The sequence below is a fragment of the Excalfactoria chinensis genome, chromosome 11 (assembly GCF_039878825.1).
Source record: "Excalfactoria chinensis isolate bCotChi1 chromosome 11, bCotChi1.hap2, whole genome shotgun sequence".
Classification (NCBI taxonomy): Eukaryota; Metazoa; Chordata; class Aves; order Galliformes; family Phasianidae; genus Excalfactoria; species Excalfactoria chinensis.
The window spans coordinates 9160177-9180520 of record NC_092835.1 but is presented as its reverse complement, the minus strand read 5'-3'; the positions used below and the strand labels follow the sequence as shown (position 1 = coordinate 9180520).

At 46.4% G+C, this 20344-nt stretch overlaps 1 long non-coding RNA gene across 4 annotated transcripts in view; it reads right to left on the bottom strand.

The window, feature by feature from the left end:
* Window positions 1-204: 204 nt before the first annotated feature.
* LOC140257116 (uncharacterized) overlaps window positions 205-20344 on the bottom strand; it is a 47999-nt gene continuing 27859 nt past the window's right edge. For 3 of the 4 annotated variants that reach the window (XR_011904957.1, XR_011904958.1, XR_011904959.1), the window contains 11 exons: window positions 19831-20308; window positions 18016-18192; window positions 14684-14798; window positions 13013-13212; window positions 12618-12783; window positions 12409-12519; window positions 10142-10230; window positions 9103-9265; window positions 7353-7465; window positions 3682-3754; window positions 205-323 (listed from right to left, as the gene is read on the bottom strand). This is a non-coding gene — a long non-coding RNA (uncharacterized lncRNA). The remainder of the gene's footprint in view (window positions 324-3681; window positions 3755-7352; window positions 7466-9102; window positions 9266-10141; window positions 10231-12408; window positions 12520-12617; window positions 12784-13012; window positions 13213-14683; window positions 14799-18015; window positions 18193-19830; window positions 20309-20344) is intronic. The other variant, XR_011904960.1, reaches the window with a different exon arrangement.

The window sequence follows — 20344 nt, the reverse complement described above, 5'->3', positions numbered from 1 at the left end:
CAGTGACAGCTGCTCTGTGCAGGTAGGGGCTGGTGTCACAGCAGAATGGAACCTTTGCTTCTCTCCTGCAGGCTGCTGTATGCTCAGTTCACTGCTCAGGTCCTCTGTGATGCTGATGCTCAAAGCAAGGATTGCTGCTTCTTGCTGACTGTGCCAGCACCATCACACAGCTGGGCTCTGTCCGGTAATCCATCTATGAATGGGGTGCAGTAGAGGTAAGTGCACACTGTTAATGCAACTGGGAGAAGGCTACATCTGCAGGCACTGGCTGAGAGCAGATTATATGGGATGTCCTTTAAGGCCAACTTTGGGAAAGGAACAAACTGGAATGACTTAAGGAAGAGGGAAGTTACTTGGCAGTTTGAATAGAAGCTAGTTAGTAAATTGTGGCATGCTCACACTGAAAGAACATGCTGTGTTCACCTACATATGCTTTCCAGCATTATTTCCACTGGGTCTTTACTGAAGCATAACACTGAAGCTGAGCTCGTGGCTGCCAGTGAACAGCTGTAGCAGCAGATCTAACCACCAATGCTGCACACACACAGTGGGAGGTGTCTCCCTGCAGCCACCACCAGCACTGCGCGGTGCCAGGAGAGCATCACTGCTACCCAGCTCCTCTGCTCCCAGCACAGCACTGCCCTACACCCTGCAGCCCTCCCGGGGAAGTGGCAACAAGCAGTGGAGGTGCTGCTTTCTCCATCCGTGGCAACCACAGGTAACAAAAGCATCAGCAATTAAAAAAGCAAAAGTAACCTTATGCTCCAGTATTGGGAGTGATTTATCATTAGAAAAGCCAAAACCAGCTCATCTTGTTCACAAGTGCTCCCACTGACTAAAGCAGCAGTCAGCACACGCTTCGGTTCTGAACCCATGCAATCCTTTTCCGCTGAAGACCTGACAAGCCAGGACAGATTGCAGTCCGGGAGATACTCGTGGGGCGATAGTACTTTACCTGTAGGTGGATCCTCATTTTAGATAGCACGAAGCAGAGCTGGTGAGCTGATTCACTGCTGTACTCCAGATATTCACCGGAATAACACCACTGAATCATCAGCAAAGTTGAAATAACAAGTGATAAAATGGGACCATTGTGTTTAAGTTTGCAGCATGTGTATGGAAATGACCTCTTTCTTGCAGAACAATTACACTGCATGGATACCTTCTGCATGCTGCTTCCCATAGATGACAAGGTGACATTTAGGCAGCAGTTATGCATGTCAAAAAAAAACCCCACCAATTAAAAATCAAAGGTAACAGCTGGTGGGAACGACCTCATCATTCCTCATGGGATTTTATCTTTTATTCAGAAGAAGGAGGAGTATGAGGAGAACTTCCACAGCTTCTGAACAGACTCCATTCTGTGTCTCGTGTATTTCTGCACACCAGCTAAAGCTCAGATACTGCTAAGTTAAGAAACGCAGTCCTGGTTTCTATTTATGAAAACGCTTGCAGAACAACTGAAAAGAGCTACGTAACTGTGAGTTTTTTGCAAGTAATGCTCTGGAAAAGCAACTAAAGGCAACAGGCAAGCTTGCAATTAGTAGTTCTAATTATAAAGCGTATACAGAAAACAATGCAGCATCATAAGTAAAGGCCAAGTTTAAATGATGCAACTGGAATAGTAGAACACCATGTAACAATGGGCAAAGTATCCAGCGAGAGGAATACTTCTGAAGGAGCCGTAGCTTTCCCATGATAGCAACAAGAACAAAAAAAGGAGAGAGAAAATAACAGCACAGTATTCTATGTAACTTCTACAGTAACCCTTTCTCAGTGCCACCCAATGCTCGTGCTTCTGTTGTAGCCCACAGTCACCCCTGGATGACACAGCTGCAGAGTAAGACCCAGCAATGAGCGATTATTGCAGACTGGGGGGGAGCTTCCCTGTGTTGTTTGTTTATCCAGGGCCCACTCTGTGCCTCGCTCCCACTTCCATCAATCACTGACAGCAGCCATCAAATACTGCCGCCAGTAACACTGTGCTTCTACAGGCAAGCCACATTTCTGTCACATACAGGTTAACGGGTGTTTGAAAACAGGAAAAAATGGAAGATGCAGTGGTCTTTGCTGCATAGCCTGGTGTGTATATGTGTGCCCCCTAAACTTCACCAGTCTCTGACAGCACTCCATGTACTGCATGGGAGCTGCAAACCTCCAGCATTAGGCAAGGCCCTCTGCTCTGCACCAGTGTGTGCAGCAGCCGCACAGGGCTACGTGCTGTGCTAGAGAACTGCTCTCAAAATTAAGTCCTGGCTGCAAGCAGAGAAGGTGAAGAGACACAATACCTTAGGGAAATGGTTTTATTTATTCTGCCTGGATGCATACATGGCAATCACCCATGTAGCACGATCCACAATGCTGAAAACCATTTCATTATGTTCTATAAGTAAGAGCCTGATGTGGTTCAATTGTATCAATTATGCAACTCTTCTAAGTGGTGTAGTCAAAGGTAAATGCAGGCAAAGGGCACTCCCTTTGTACCTGCTTCTACTCTGGGCACTTCTAATATTTACCTGCTCCTCATATACCACAGACAGATGAATCTGCCCACTTCTATTTACCGCTGTATCAGTGACTCCTTTTTGGTCAAGAGCTTTTCTTATGCACTGATGACACAATAAAATAGAAAATGGAAGTCAAGACACTGCTGTGTGTTTGTCTGTTGTGCAGAATCTAAGTGTGGCTGTAATTTTGAGTAAAGCATAGCTTTTAAACAATGTTTAAACTGACACTATTATTATGCAATATAATTAATTATAGCTAGAAGGGCATTTGAGGTTATTTGGCACTACCTTTGTCCATTTCATAATTATACCAAGAGAATGACTAAGTTGTGCCTAGGCTAATTGTATTCATTTGGTTTTATCCCTCCTCTCTGCCATCCTCAGTCACTTGCATCCTGATCTAGGAGCTTTTTGGAGGAGTTTGGATGTGTTTGTGCCAAACACAATGGAGCCCAGACTGGCTAGTCAGCCTCAGGTAATAGTGCAATAGAAGCACTAACAATAGCAATAATAATTACTGCTAGACAAAGTGATAAGTACAAAACAAATGTCACTTTTTTCAGTCACTGTTATAGTTACCTACAGAAGATCTATCCTTACCTGCTCCTGCTCTCTGCATTCTAGGATGTGTTTGTGTAGCCAGAAGATTAAGCTCTGTGGCATGACGTGATGTCCTCCTGCAGACACCTCCAGACAGCAGCTGAAGAGCAGCAGCAGATGGCCATGGCAGCATGCAATGCACCAGCCCCACTGCCCCGTCTATCATGGGGGTTCAGTGTTCAGGAAAGCACAGTGCAGCTCAGAAACTTGAGCTGATGGTGCTGGGTGCTGCAGTGCAGACGCCACTGTGCAACCTCTGTGCCCCAGGGCCTGCAGTTTGCTGCTGGTGTTAGGGCCGCAGTGAGGATGGCAGCTCATGCAGCCTCTGGAGCCAGGCTGGCTGCCTGACAGCCCGGCCACAAGTGCCATGCCATATTGGAGCTCAGCAGCTGCCCCAAGCTGGCAGGCTGTGCGCCAGCAGGACTAGCTGCCCAGAGGTTAGCAGTGAGTAAGGCATCTCTTCTGAATGTTACTTGACAATGTCAGGATTAAAACCAAACAACCAACAAAACCAAAAATAACAGTGATAACAGTGATTTCCCCTGAAAAGAATCAGGTTAAGAAATGGTCTTACCTTAAGAAAAGTCTCACTGTGGCTTTCCAGAAGGAAGCTGGCAAGCAGGAGGGCAGCCGACATTTTACATGGTCTGACAGAGACAGGGCAAAGGGGAATGGTTTTAAATAAAGAGGGGAGATTTTGATTAGATATTAGGAGGGGGTTCAGAGGATAGTGAGGCACTGGCACAGGCTGCCTGGAGAAGCCGTGCAAGTCCCATCACTGGAGACATTCAAGTCCAGGTTGGATGGGGCCCCTGTACAGCCAAATCTGGTGAGTGGTAGCTCTGCCCATGTCAAGTGGGTTGGAACTAGATGATCTTTAAGGTCTCGTCCGACCTAAACCATCCTGTGATTCCATGACTGTTCAGCTACAATGAAAGGCTACAGCCTTCAGCTGGTGGCTGCATATTGGATTGCACTCATAAAATAGAACTGCCTGCAAGGGCTGAATGCCATAATTAACAGGCGTTTTTCAGAAATTATTGGTTAATGCCATGTAATAGAAATACTGCCAACTGCTGTTGCTAAAACTTGGTTTGTTCCTTTGGTGGTAATGCATGATGATTCAACACTGCTTCAGTGGGAAGAAACCTTTGTTTGTTACGTATCGCTTTGTTCTTACAATGGTTTATGTGGCAAATAATACAAATTCTGAAACTTAAACACAGCTTCAGAAAGTAATGAGTGCTACCTGTGTCCTGAGCAATCACAGTACTGGCAATGCAACAAGACCTTTTTATCATATCATTGCATTAATGATCAAGTCCCACTCCCACAGCAGGCAATGTGGCCTTTATCACCAATGCTATTTAAGCAGGAATTAAGCTTAAAGGGTTCTAGAACAGAGAAACATGCTAATATAAGTTTAACGTCCATCTGGTACATTTCTCATGCAGATTACACATGGCCACCAAGAGAACTGCTGCACGTTTTTAGTAACAAACTCCATGAGCCATACCAGGGAATACAGGTTGTGCTGAGATAATGAGCTCTACTCATATGATGCAGCTTCTTATCACCTAAGAACATTTTCACAATATTGCAATAGGGACCGAAAGGTTATTTCTCAAACCTTGTCTGTCACCCAGTAGGTACCAGCTGAAAAGTTTCTGTTTGATTGCTAAAGAGTAGAAAGCAATGAACACACATTGGCAAATCTGAGATCAGGCATGATGTGGATGTTGCACACCTCAGACTAACGCCCACCTTCACTTCAGGGAAAGGAGAAACCAGACCTGCAGACACACTAATCCTGCTCTCAGAGTTCCCACTCACCTGTTTGGAAATGAACTGCAGAACCTTGCTGCTTTCTATTTACTGCACTGAGAGCCGGTGATCTCTGAGTACTTCCAGTCATCAATGACATGGCTATTACCGCATTTTATGATATAAAATCCTTCTAATGTACAAATTAAATATATATATATATGTAGTCTGTGCTGAGATGGACAATTCTGATACAAGAGGGGGAGGTGAAGTCCAGTCTCTGCTCAGCTGGGAGGAGCACAAAGGTGATGACACACCAGTTAGTTTTGGGACAGCTTGGAGGTGTGGGTGTATGACCCGCCAAACCAGGGTCGCTTCACCCAAAGCAGGGCAAGCAGCAGCCCTGGGCTGTCATGCACAAGATTCAAACCATCAGACTGTGCCAGAGTCAAAACAGAGCTCCCAGAGCCTGGTTTCTGGCTGCACTCACTGCTGAGCAGAGACCACGCATCCCATCAAGTGCAGGAGGTAATGTCCTTCAGCTGCTTTTAAGGGAAGGCACTTCAGAACACCGAGGCACAGACACTCAGCAATGCTGGTGGTGGATGCATGCAGATGTGGCTGAAGAAAGCAAAATGGGATGCATCAGCACCAAAGGGATCTGGGCAGCCCACCCCACTGGCTTTCAGTAGCACTGAACATGACGGGCTCTTGGACAAACCTGTGGATGCCAGCCTGCCGTGCGATACTGCTAAGTGACTCTTGTCAGTGGAGCATAGCAACTCGCCCAGGGGAGAAGTAGAGCCTCACAATTGGAAGGCAGGTACCAAAAGACACACATGGAATATGGACAGTCCCAGCACCCAGGTCAGAAAGAAAAAGCTGCTTGTACAGTAAGAATTTCAGTATATGGTCCGGCTGTTGCTGACCTTGTCTGAGAACCTCCCTGGCAGCAGTGTGCCCATTAGCTGACATGCTGCAGGCCTGTATCAGATGACACTGCTATTACAATGCCTACAGAGGTGGGGAAGCTCATAAGTTAACAAATAACACTGAGTGAATTGATTCCTCCTGCCTGCATTGCCATTGCTGTTCTATTCCATCCACTAAACTAGGCTTTAGGAGACTATTTATTCCCTCTTCCAGACCCCCATGTATCATTGTAGCTGCAGCACCGTTGAAGGGCAGCTAGAAAAAGTAGCGAATTCACCTTCTCTTTTGAAATGTTACTCCATCCACCCACACCTCTTTCTTCTTTGCTAACTCCAGTCATCCGTCCCCAGGACCTACACCCACACTGATCCCAACTCACTGATGAACATACATGGAAACAGACCTTGCTAAATAGATTGCAGCTCCTGTTCCATAGCTGTATTTATGGGATCATTTGGATACTAAATCTAATACATAAATGAGAACTCACTGGTTGTTTAAGGTCTTTGGATTTAGTGCTTGCTGCATGAAACAGGTTACTCAGCACAGCAGCTCCGGGTGCCCCAGGACACTGGGCTCAGCCAAGCGGAGGCCTGACCCCAAAACGGCTAACACTGGTTCTAATGCTGTTTGGGAACTTCTCCCCACAGCAACAGGACACTCAGAACCTGAGTGAGGAGACACCTGAGCCATTCAGGAGGACTCCATCTTCCACCCAACACAGGCCCCATCAGCCAAGCTACCACAGGTGCTCTGAGTCCCACACCTTCCTCCCAGGGAAAGCCCTGCATGCAGGAGACTGGGGCCTTGTGTGCTATCAGTGAAGTCTTCTCACTTTATAGCAACAAGGTCCTGAAAAGATGGAGGATGCAGAACAAACAAAACTCAGCATGGCACACTGATGCAAAAAGGTTTCAAAAGGTCAAGGCAGGGAGAAGTGGACTAACTCTGGTATTTTAACGGCTTGGCATTGATGCCATAAATTGAAAGGAAGCGTGCTGGATGTTTTATTTTGTATGTGTGGTAAACTGTACAGTTAGAGTCTGAATAAACCTCTTTTGTCAATTTTACTACCTTTCTGATATAAAAATAAATAAACTTAAACAAAGAAGAAGTGGAGACCTGCCAAGGCAGCCTACTTTGGTTAAGAACTGCGCTGACAAGGGAGCGATTGTGTCTTAAAGCTGAGGGGCTGAAATGATCAGCTTTGGGGGCTGGCAAAGCTGTTCTGGAAGGAGCTGTTCTGTATGCAGGAGGAGCTACAGTAAAAACAAAAGAAGGACACTCTTCTAAAAGGCAACAAAAGAACATCATTAAAATTTCTGCTACCAGAACTGCTTCCCTGTTTGACAGGAAGGCTGCACGTAAATAGCTGCTGTGAAATATACCAGGGTAACAGCACCTCGGAGCATTTTAATGATGATATAAAATTCACAAGTAAACGATATAATGTACACTAAGTAACTTACTAGGCTGAATATAAAACAAAAGCATCAAGAATGATGGTTTCACTCTGCAGTGAATCTCAACAATGAGTTCTAGGCTTACCAGTCCAATGCCAAACATGGGAACTTCCAGTAGGCAGCAACACGTAATTACCGCTGGGTGGAGATGAATCAACCACTTTCCGTCACGAAGCCAATGAGGGACCCTCAGACAATCTGCCAAAGGTGGGTGGGTGAATGAGTGTTACTTTCTTGCTAGGCTCCCATCAGGGCACCACACCTTGTGATATTATCTCTGTAATAAGCAAACAACTTTAAATGATATTGTGTCACTGCAAATGAAGCAGGAGGGTGACCCAGCAAGTCAGATTTCATTAGCGCATGAGGGACTGCACTCCAGCATGCAGGTACACACACACACTTACCTTCAGACCCTGGAAACCACAGCCTGCCATGCGGAGCAATCTAAACTTTAGCCATACATGCCTGAGACTGTGTCTCCTTCAGAGATGCACATGGACTTGCACACGCACAGCGTGCATATCACTACAGCAATGTCTGATTTGCTTTTCTGTGTGTCACTGCTGAAAGTTTTCTAATGCGCTAGGTAAGAAGATCGCAAATGAGGCAGAAATTTAGCTGCTCAATCACATTAATACGGGTACAGTAAAAGATGACAGGATTATACACATTTTGTCTCATTAGTAAGCCATGTGCAATGCTGTCTGCCCAAGTGTTCATGCACTCAGGCTCGTTGCCTCCCACCACTGCACCTTCCTGCCTCTTTCCTCAATTGCAATTACCTGCTCTAGTTCCAGACACACAGACATATCTGGTCTGCCATGACTTCCCAGCTGTGAACACACCAGTGACTCCTGCCAGCCCTCCAATGTTCTGTCTAGCACTTCTGAGAGTTTCCCATACAAAAGGAAGGAGTGATTCAGAAGACTTCAGAGATGTTGTGTTGGCTGGGCACAAGTGCTGTTACCTGCCATAAGGTGAGAGCTTCAAGCCATCCAAGGGCATGCCACATTGGTTCACAAGGGCCTGAACTACAATGGTTAGATAAGTATGATGATAGAAAGTAAGAAAGAAAATGGTTGGAAAGTCACCAGGTTGGACTGCGGGGCCAGAGCAGGAAAAAGGCTTTGCCAAAGTCATACCTAGCGAAACTCAACCGTCTTCTGTGAATTCAACCTGCTATAGGCCATTGTGCTAATGTGTATTTTGGCACGTGCCTGACCCTTCCTGTTGACTGAAATATTCATGCTCTCTAGAAATGACCAGGCCTGCACCCAACTCTCCAAGCAGCTAACCTTACCCCTTCTTTTCTTATTTCTTCCTCTTACTAAACCAGACAAATCCCTGCTGGGTGCCAGGGTCATACAATACCATACTATACTGCCTGTTGGTTTGGTTCCTCCTGATTTCCTGTTTCTTCCCTTTAGGACTGTTTTATGGTAACACAAAAGCCATGGCAACAACAGTAGGAAGGTCACTCTTGGTGGCTGGGCTGCAAAGAAAGGGACTTCCAACAGTGGAGAAGTAGGTGTGTCCTGGTTAGGTTGCTTCTGAATTTGACCTGCTCAGCTGCTCCCTACTAAAAATTCCCTCAACCAGCACATCAGGCTCATGCTGTAGGTGTCACAAACTTCACACATGTAATCAACCGGCTTCTTCTGAAAGGGATTAGCCTAAGCATTAGCAAAGAACTAGATGTCATTTTCAAGGTATCAGTACATTTTTTTCCTGGCAACATAACCAAGCAACTCCATTTGGAAGCCATTTCCAAACACATGGACAAGAAGGCAACTCAGAACAGTAAGTGTGCATTTACTAAGGTCAAACTGTACCTGGCCAACGTGGTTGCTTTTCGTGCTGGAATGACGTGCTGGATGAACAAGGTTAGGAACGTTGCAGATGTCAGTCACTTTGGTTTTCGCATAGCCTGTAACATTGTCTCCTGTCCAAACCAAACTGGGGTGGTACAGACTTGCTGGATGGCCCACAGCATGCCTGGAAAAAGCACATGAAGCTCAAAAGGCAACAATGGTCAACAACTAGACTTTTAATTAATCGGCATTAAGAAATGGCATTCTTCAAGGGACAACACTAGGGCCTGTCTTCACCAGCATCCTGGATGAAAGGGTGCAACGCGTGCTCTGCATGTCTGTGCGTGACACTGCAGGGTGTAGATCATTATGTTGGAGGACAAGACAACCATCCGTATGTTCTTCATCAGCCTCGAAGACTAACCTGACAGAAATCTCCTCAAATATATCAAAGAGAAAGACAAAGTCTGCACGCGATACAGAATTAATCTGTGCAACAACAGAGGATGGGAGCTGAGTGACAAGCAAGGAGCTGCACTGAAAGAAGCACCTGGGGTCCTGGTGGACAAAATGCTCATCATGAGTCACCAGCAAGCTTGTGCAGTGGTGATGGCCAATTGCACCCTCTCTGCACAGGAGATAACGGAACCAGATGCTCATCAGCAGTGCCACAGTACAAGGGCAATGACCACAAGCTGTAGTAGGAGAAGTTCCATTGAATATAACTGGAGAAATGTGTCAAAATGAAAGCTGACGTGGGTGCCCAAAGCGGTCTGTGAAATCTCCACCCGTGGAGAATTCCAACATTAAACAACAAAGCCCCAAGTAGTCCAAGCTCAAGCCGAAGCCAGGCCTGCTTTGAGGACGCTGGCTGCAGCCCTCCAGATGCTCTTTCCAACCAAAATTATTTAATGACTTTTTTTTTTTTTAAAACAGCTGCTGATCTGGGAGACCTGGCTGGAGTCAGTTAGAGATTCCTCGAAAAGAATGAAGCTGTTATCTCCACAGCATCACCTGCCAGTTATTACTTATTTGTAATATGAATGAATTCAGTGCATACATCACAAGTCCAGACAGTCAAGATGCTTCAGTTCTGAGATTTTATCTTCGAGGATCAAAGAACTGAACTTTCTTTCTCTGATCTTCAACCTGAGCAAAAAAAGAAAAGTCTGTCTTTAATGCACTGTCAAAACCTCCTCACTTCAGAGGCAGCATCAACAAGACTATTTCCAGGCTTTATTTGGCATTTATGCAGCTCTCATACATTCTTGTGGTGGCAACTTGACACGTTGTGAGACTTTCTAATAAAACAATTGTTTTGACCCAAAATACTTTAATAGCAATGTATTACATACGGCCTCCAAATGCAACACCTACTTCAGTATCTGCATCTTACCATATATACGTGCACGTTTATATGCAGCATTCCAGGCTGCAAAGGCTCAGACAACCCATTCTGTAAAAACCCACTAGCTACCATGAGAAATGGCTGCTGGGTCTTAGCAGAACCACACTGCAAATGTGGGGTGTGGAACTGTGACGCTGTGCCTTCCAGCAGCATGGGCTGCAGTGCCAGGTGTGCTAGCTTCTCCTGGTGTGCCAAGTATAGAGAGCTCCCCAAAAGACATCGGTGTGCAAGGGTATTTTTACCTCCCAGACTCAGCAGAGACACAGGTCACCACAGTGAGTCATCACAGCCCCAGATGCCCCCTGCAAAACCGCAGCTGACCCAGGCACTCTGCAAGCTTGCTGTCAGAACCACAATGAATGCCCAGAAAAAGCACCAGATTTAGCCCTAATCTCTGCACCAGTTAGGGACTGTGACAGCAACACAAAACCCAGACTGAGACACAAGAAATAAACAAATAGAAGTAAAACCCCGTATGTATTTGAGAGCAGGTCCAGAAACAAACAAGCAAAACCTCTTATCCAAACAAATCATAGTTAGATCTTGGGTGAGACCATGTTTATGAAGGTTTGGCCAAGAAGCTTGCTTGGAGATACCTCTCCAGCCTTTAGCATAACACAACCAGCCTGGACAAGTGCTACTAGAAAACACTTCATTAAAATGCTGTTGTGGTATTTATTTATAGGTAGCAATTTATATCACACCCATCGTACACACCAATCTGGCAGCTCTGATTGTCAAATCAGACTGCTTCTTCCACAATGTCCCCTTCCCCCAGCCCACCTCCAACTGCCCCCACTCTCGTAGCAAAACAACTCCTTCCCACCTGACACGGCCATCCCTCTGAATAAGCCTTTGTTTGAACTTATTGAGCCCGATGTGTTCCAAACACAGGTGGGCATCAAAGACGCAACAGCCTCACCAAGAGCCAGGCACACACCTGTGGTGCTCTGCAGCTAGATATTCCTGGGTACAACTGGTGACTACTGCAGAGCTCTCCCCAGCTGGCAGCTGCGTTCTGCATCTGCTGGAGAACCCAAGTGGCTTTGGACATACCAAGTGTAACACCAGAGAAGCTTCTCTGTGTGTGGTGGACACTGGTGGAAAAGCCAGTGTGACAAAACACCTTATAAGAAAGCACTGGGTGTGTCTCAGTGTGGAGAAAGGAGAAAAGAAAAAAAAAAGGAGGAAAAAAAAAAAAGACTGGCAGAAAAAGAGGTTAGATGAGGTAGCTGGGACTGCCAGGGGCAATCTGAAATCAGTTTACATTAGAGCAGGTTGCTCTTGATTTTGCTACAGCAGTTGTCACGCTTGGTAAGAATAACAAGCTATTCATACGGCAGCCACCATTGTGCAGCTCAGCACATGCAGCCTAGTGGAAAGAAATCCAAGCAAATGCAGTGACTAGGACAGGACATTAAAAGAAAAAAAAAAGGTTATGTAAATAAGTTTCTACTTCAGAAATCTGTGAGAACAATCGTTTCCCTGTAAGAGGGCTTCATCACTGGGGCACATGAGGCTTTACCCTAAATCTGCACTTTGAAATGCCCACACGTACAGCCTGCTGCAGCTCCCAGGTTCTTCCCACTGTCTGTCCCGTTCAATCGCCAGCTTTTTTTTTAATACTCTCCAGTTCTCCAGCTATCTAGAGTTCCACCTTCATGCATGCCCAGAACTGCCCCAGTCTTGACAGGGCCAAGCAGCTCAGCCCATTTCACACCTAACTCTGATCAGGATCCAGAAACTGGGCGTTGCTTTGCCTGAACCCCCTGAGGGCTTTGATTGGGGATTATGTTACCCGGTGACTGTTCCACGTAAAATGCATAAACAGTCCTGGGAGCAGAGTCCAGATTCTCAAACTCCCATGTGAATGCTCAAACCAGTAGGAAAAACAGCCACGCTCCCTCGCACGCACTTACTTTGTGGCCCAGTGATTCAACTGCACATTGCTGAGTGCTGGCAAGCAGTGCCCCGCTCCCTGCTGCATCGTCTGGATGCTCTGCAAGAGGTGGAAGGTGGGAACGACGACCCTGAGGACAACAGCGACCCAGTTTGTCACCTTCTGGCTGCCAGCAATTGATGATTCAGATTAAATGTTTGCTGTGACAGAAAGGCTGTTTGTACTCACCTTCCAGAGGAGCTGTTGGGCTGGCTGGCTGCACACTTAAAAACTTTAAGTTTTCCTATTAGTCTCTCTGGTCCCGACACTGACAGTTTTGGACCTTGTGTGGAAGCATCAGGCTTGCCTTGGGCACTTGGTGTGGACTGCTGGCTCTGAAGCTGGCAGGTGGGCACTGCAAATCAAAAAGCATAGAGCTTAATACTGAGACATCAAAGCACTCCTGGCTATAACTTCCAAAGTTTGTATCTGCAAATGGTTACACCAGGTAGTTACTCAGCCTGGGCACTCAGGTCTCAAGAGCATCAAATGAGGAGGCTGGTGAAGTAGCACGTGCTAAGGCATAAATGCCACTGGGAAAATCTGTACCGCTGCTATTGTTTTGGAAGCAAAGTCCCACTTACCCCAGCACTGCACTGACTCCCTCCTGGGTAAGGCTCTCTCCCTGACACACTTTGGTGCACAGCTCTTAATTTGCAGGAGGAGAGGAAAAGCTTGGTTTCTTCCCAAAACTGAAGAACTGTCTTCACGTAACTCTTAAATAGCAAATGCTCTCTGTGTTCGTTTGTGTTGCTCAAAGAAATATTTTTTCAAGATTTACTTACTGTAAAAAAGCACAAATGGTAACATTTCTTTGAAGAAACATCACACAAGTGCAAATACACAAAAAAAAAGCCTGGAAAACTCTCTATTTCGTGCACAAAGCAAACTTGTTTCTAAGTTTCACTTCACTGCAGGAACTGCTTCACAGCCAGTTTCCCCATCTGTTTCAGTGCTCAGAAAGTTCCTTTGGAAACTGCTCAGCACACCCAGGACACACACATGAAACACAGGGAAGAGCCAGGTCACTTCCAGCAATTGCTCCCAGGTGCCAGCATCAAGAGCAGAGCTGCTTACATTACCCCCAGGCCACGACCTGAGGACAGCACCTTTGGTATCTCAGAACAACGTGGAAAGAAAGAGAAAGCTTTGAAAACTCAACTATGTAATTCCACCCAAACTAATCCACCTGGGTTTCCACCACCACTCACCTTTGGATTGTCACTGCATTCCCTACCCTGTGCAACACGAGGGACTCCCAGCTAAAAGCAGAAGCAGCTGCCAGCCATGCTGTGTGGTCAGTGCTCTAACAATCTCATGCCCTCCACAGCTTGGCACAAGTAGAGATGCTGTTCCTGCTGGGTCCAGCCCCAGGGCCACCATTAGCTACAGAGCCTGTGGGTGCCACAGGGCACACACAGCATGATGACGTTTGTCATAAAGGCTTGCAGTTATTTTTACCATGCCACACATATCTATTGGTCAAAATATAAGTGCAAAGTGGACTGCAGACAACAAGCACTCTCAGCACTGCATCTCTAAGACAACACGAAATACTACAGTGACCTGGGGCTGCACCTAAGCACTTGAGCACCTCTAAATGAATGCAGATATGGCAGCTTTTGAGCAAGGCCTCTGTTAGGACAGAACAGGCTATAGGAGCTGTATGGAAGAAGGCTGCCAGGTGAACGAAGGGTGCTCCCCTGTGTGAGGTGCAGCAAAGCCCAGGGCTTATGGGAGAACAGAAGAACTGTGTCTGAGGCTGATGACTGCCAGGCATGAAGTGTTGAGGTACACACTGAGGAAGCCATGGGTGTGCTAATTCCTGCTGGGGAAGGCTGCATGGTCCAGCAGTGACAATGCAGTGCTCTGATCCGCAGCGCTGTTTGCAGGGCACTAGGCATGCTATTCTGTGGAAATCAATAATGGTTTCAGGAGAAAATTAACAGATGGTCATGAGGGAAATCTCCCAAGGGTTTTTTTTCCCCCTTCTCGGTGATAATAGACTACTTATGATTTTCTGAAGCCACCTGCACAATTTCCCAGGCATCACAGTTGGCTGTTGGTTAGAACAGAATGTGACTGTAGTGCTGTTTGCAGCACTAAGCTTGCTTTCCATTATGCATCTCTCATGTGTCCACAAAAGACTGCGTAGTCTAAAAATTCCGCATCATGATGCCTTCGAGGCGTGATGGGGGTTGATGCTCATGATTAGGTTCAGGGAATACTTAACATTTTCTAGCTAATCACGTTACCTCAGGTACCAGATACACCAGCTTTCCCATTGATATCAGGGGAAGAAGCAAATCCTCGCTGGTCTTCGGAGGAATAGTGCAGTGTATCACTGTTGCTAGTGACTCCTGAAACACACTACAACAGAAACAACAGATGTTACCCCAAACAAAGAGCAGCAAGAGGAAATAGCACAACATCCAGGGACAGGCACAGAAAGCTCCACCACCCTGGGTGTATAATGCTGTGGGAAGGTGGGGATGAGCAGCAAATATGTATCTCATGAGTAATGAACACGTGTATTTTCATGTGGCATCACCATTCTGCAAGGGCTGCCAGCTGGTAATGCTTGCTACTCTCCCTCCCAGGACATGTGACATACAGCATGGTCACATGTTCCTTCAGAGCAGTGTGGCAGCACGGGATCAAGGACTTCATGCCACCTTCCTCCTAGCCATGCTTCAGCCAGAAGGTATCTGCTCAGATCCTCAGCTCAACTTCACAGAAGTATCAATTCCATGACAATCCCTGCTGCCCATGCCAGGTATTCTGTGATAAACATCCTCAGCACATCAGATCCATTCAACAATCTCTGCAAACTGTACTGCTTGCCAACCATCCGGCTGCAGCCAGTCACACAGGTACAGACACACAGGGCAGCACCAGCCACGCCAGCTTCCCCCAGCCAATGTGTGTTCTCCCCTTCTTCCTTCCCCTTCTGTCAGCATCTCAGAACAGTCAGGTAAACAGGAGGTGCATCCAAAATACTCTTTTCCTAGCAGCCAACAGCCACTGACACTGTTTCCTAAAGCATGTGAACACTCAAGCTGCATAAATCCTCTTTCCATCCCACTACAAAGACCCTACAATCTCCTTGTATGATCCTGTCTTCCTCACTTCCACAGCTGCTACACAGCCCCAGTCCTGCTTACTGCCAGTCAGCAAGTGACTTTGCAGAAAGCCCCTCACCACTCCTCTGCCATTGCCTACAGTGGGGGTTGGCCCAAGAGCTTAAGATGACTTTGTTACAGCTCTGGTACCAGACAGACGGCGAGCTCACAGCCAGATGGGACCTGCTCTGTAGTAAAAATCTTCCCTCACCAAGCTCATTCCCTCCCACCTTGGTTAACAAGCATTTGGAACCGAGCTGCTGACTTGTAAAAGGATCATTGCCTCTTGAAATCACATTTCAGGAAGCCAGAAACTGCAGTTTGCAATCTGCATGGTTCCTGTTTCCAAAGGTGACCTCGTGCGTGTGCACTTGTGCATGCACCCCAGCTACCTTCCTTCAAGAAATACCTGTGCATGTGGCAAAGCCCCTCGCAAACCCGTGCTGTGGGTGTGTGATGGCAGTGCCACGCTGCCTATGTGTTGGCAGTGCCTTCTCTTGCAGTGTGCACATCACAAGCTCTATTTCAGGGAATAGCCGTGTGACACCTACGGTGCCTCAGGCCGGTGCAGCTGAAGGACATGAACATTAAGAGTTATAAATGAGAATCTGAGGTTAGCTGGCAGCTGGACAGCCAGTATTGCTTTTTTTTTTCTGATAAGCACTTTAAGTGTCTCATGAATAGGAACACCTTTTGTAATGAGTCCTGCCTGTGCCCAGTAAGTGAACCACAAAGGGCAGAATCCGGCCCTTTCCCAAATCACCGCTTGGTATCTCAAGACAACTGTTGCTTGGACAACAGCCACCTTTTCTGGCAAAAGCCCACAGACAAGGCAGAGGTTGCAATGCACACACGCTCAGTCTCCTGGAAGGATACTCTAAGACACCCATGTCTGAATTTTAACTGCTGACTATGGGCCAGGCTCTGAGATGATGTAGGAGGTTTTGTAAGGTTACATCAGTACCTTCACAGAGTGCAGTAAGTGGACCAGCAAACACCACAGCTCTGGACTGGCATGCTTCCATAGGGAAGATGCACAGGGTCTCACTGAGTCTAAGGGAAAAGCTCCCAGGAGACAAATAATGCTCTAATATTTCATCCTTCGCTCAGTTTCCCAGACAAGAACTGGTAAAATATGGAAGGCTCTTTTGCTGCTGTTGCTGTGGATCCCCAGCTGCAAACCCTCTGCACAGACGTTGAAAATAATCTGTGAGAACATGGATTATTTCTAAACTGGCATTTTCATCTAGAATTGTGTTGGATATCATGGTGATGGAAGGACAGCTAAGCTAGGCCGATTTGTTACAGTAAAGCTGTGTTGTATTTCAGATTACTTATTAACAAACAGCAAATGGGCCTCTGCCTTGACCTTTTTCATTTGAGCAAATATACTCTTCCTGCCCCCTGTAAACAGCAGGTACTGGTAACTCAGTCACGTACCCTTCACATTACCAAAGTTAGCTTTCTTCATCTGTGGCAAGGAGTTCAGTCAAACTGAATTCTGCTAAGCTCACTGAGGTTATTAGCAGTATTATTAGCCTTAATAATACCAGCAGTAATAATAATTCTCTGGATCACCATAGACTTGAGAACATCTAAGTAGTTCAAAAATATTAATTAGAAAAACTCAATAGGAGGTCTGAGAAACCAGCAAAAATTGTCAGCCTCGCTTCAGAGCTAAAAGCTGAAAATAGAGCCACAGCAAGCAGAAGCAGCTGTTAGCCTGATGAGTTTCAATTAATGGGTGTTTCTTTGGTGTCATGAAATGCCAGGTGCCCGGTGCCTCAGGCAACACTACCAGGTTAAAAGCAGCAGCCCACAGTATGTAGCTGGAGCAACAGCAGGTTTGGGAACTGGAATCCAAAGGATAGTTCTGAGACTTGGCCTTAGAGTGGGATGCAGTCCAGGTGCCTTGTGCATTGGGAGTAATGGTCCTTTAGGCTCTTTAGAAAATTCCAGTCCTGACGATCTTCAGCGTAGCTGAAGACCAAGAACACGCCTAGAACCTACATATGCTCTTGTGCCAACAAGCCACCAATATCCACTCCTTTTATATTAAAGCTTTTTGAGTGAAGGAGGCAAACTATGACAAACACTCCACTACAATAGCTAACTCTACCTCCTACCTAATTATTTCCCTGACTTCTATTTCTATTAAAGCTCAAGTGGTGGCCAAGTCAAGACAATGGCACCAAGAAGTTTGCAGTGTTCATCTTGGTTCCAAGTTAATTCTTCCTGTAGATATCATTCCAATCCACCCTGAATCACACAGCATTAAGCAGTCAGTAAACAAGGTGAAAGTTTCATCTAGATTCTTAACCAGTGATGTTTCAGAGTCTTTGCAGCAAGGGGTAATTACTTGTATTAATTACAGACTCCTCTAGGGTACATTATGCCACTGCATGGAGAGGATTGGACATACAAATTGGAGGAGTGACTCTTTTTGATTTGTTCAAAAACCTTACCATTTGTAGGCATAAGAAGGACGCGGGCAAAGTCAATCTCGGTGTTTTGTTTGCAGTCAGGGTGACGCAGTGCCAAGAGCAACAGCTTCACAATTGAGAGATCCAGGTGCTGTTTCTCACTCTGACACACACTGCTCATGTGACCTGGAGCATGTCACATAACCTGTCTGTCCCCATCTGTAAAATTAGGATAATGGTAGTTAGTTCATGTTTAAGCCTGAAAGATGTCAAAACATAAGAAAAAGGAAGCTTCTCTTCACTGAGTCTTCATCCATCAATGTCTTAAGAGTCACAAAAAACACTGTGACTAGATTGATACCATTTTCCTGCTTACCATATGATCTCTGGTATCTGCCCGGTGGGCAGCTTTTCACTCTGTGACTGTGCTCACTCAGCAAGGCTGGTTTTCCATCAAGCATGTCATCGCTCTGCACTGCTCATTTCCGACCCAAGTTCTTCTACTCCTTTCTAAACCCTGATGCCCTACGGTGCTTCACACTCCTGAACCTCATCAGCAGGCTGCTTTTTCTCTAGGTAGCACCACTCAGAATGACCCTCTTCAAGGTGCTCACCCCCAGCACATCCGCACTGCCACAGCACTGTGCCAGCTCTCACTGTGCACTTGGCCTTGCCTAGCTACTGCCTTCTATCACTGACAGTCAAAGGAGCTAAAGGTAATTTTGTCAGAGTCTGGACACCAACACAAGAAACCCTTAGAATAGTAACACCAAATGAACACATGTTTTTTAAAAACAGCTGCTTTCTTGACTATTCATTACTATATGAGGTAGTTACTTCTCAGGAAATGTCTTTCTCAGACAATCTTCTCTATTACCTGGAAATGTGGATGACAACCTAATTACCTAACCATACAGTCACATTCACTAAATTCACTTCAAACACTTCCCTCAGCTCCTTTACACAGTCAGATGTTCTCCAACCTCGCAATGAACCTGAAGTATCCGATTTACTGATAATAAATCCCAATGCCATAGATGTTCCTGTACATCTCCTGTGATATCCACTACAACTGCTCCTTAGATATAATTGCTAGGGTTGACATGTTGTGAGGTGTTGCTCCTGTGGGAATGGCAGAGTCCAGTAGTCTCAGTAGCAGCATCTCCTCAGCGGAAGCACACTGAGAAGTTTTTGGTTGTGATGCCTAGCAGCTTTAAAGAAGTCTCACAGCTCCCATCCCACACAATAGTTTGAAGACTCGGGCTGTGTTTCATCCCAAATAGACTATTAATAAAAAGCCTGTCTTGGTTCAAACCACGACAAAGTCTCAAATACAGTTCAGACACAGTCACTGACTTGGCCAGTTCTCATCACTTGCATGTTATCTTCCAGTAGAAGCACCACCCAGGCTGACACTTGGGCAGCATGGGAAGTGACACTGCATTGCTTTGGAAGCATCTTGGTCAGCAGACCCTAGAATACAAACACAAATCCCTCTAAGTAGGGGCTCCTTGGAACAGCCCTCTGGTGCTGCATTTTCCTGCCATCACATCTGACAGACATCAAATAATTGCAGGAAGAACGTTCCTAACACCAGACAGGCAAGAGCTCTGGGGGGCTCCTAAGGTCCCAGCCTCATGGGCAAGCAGATCCAGGGCAAGTATCAAAGAGCAAGAGCACACCAGGGGCAGGCCCACCTCACACAGCCCGCATGTACAGGAGCTGTTCTGCACCTGCAGCAGTGCAATGGTGCAACAGCTCATGTCCTCACCTCACCCCTCTTTCCTTTGTCTCAGATAACTCCAAATGCCTGCCACCAGGCTAGTCAGCAGCTGCCTCCTGTACCGAAGAGCATACCTGGTTGCACTAATGGGATGAGAGGGGACATCCTGCCGTCACTCTAGCCTCTGGCCTTCACACAGCTGAAGCAGAAGGTGTAGGATGACCATCCTGGGACAAGCTCAGAGTCCAGGGCAGCAGCCCTTTCCTTCTGTCCCGTTCCTCTGAGGAGGGCCCCCTCAATTGCGTGGAGGGAACAGGAAGGAGCTGGAAAGCTCTGCGGCTCTCTGCCGTTTTCATGTTTGTTTATACGCATTACTCCCTGAATGGGCAGAGGTCTGTGAAACTGCTGATTCATGAACATCCCTGCCATCTGTGGCCTCTTCAAATGAGAGCTCCTCCTGACCCAAGGATGATTTACTTTTCTTGGCTTTTTATCTCAGTAAACTGATTCTGTCTCCATTCCCTCAGACTTCGAGGGATTTGGGTAAAAGCAAATATTATTGAATCTCTTGAAGCTGCTGAGTTAACTCTGAGCAGTTGAGCATCCAAGGCTCTGGCAGGGAGGAGAAAAATGGCAAGCGTTAGTGCT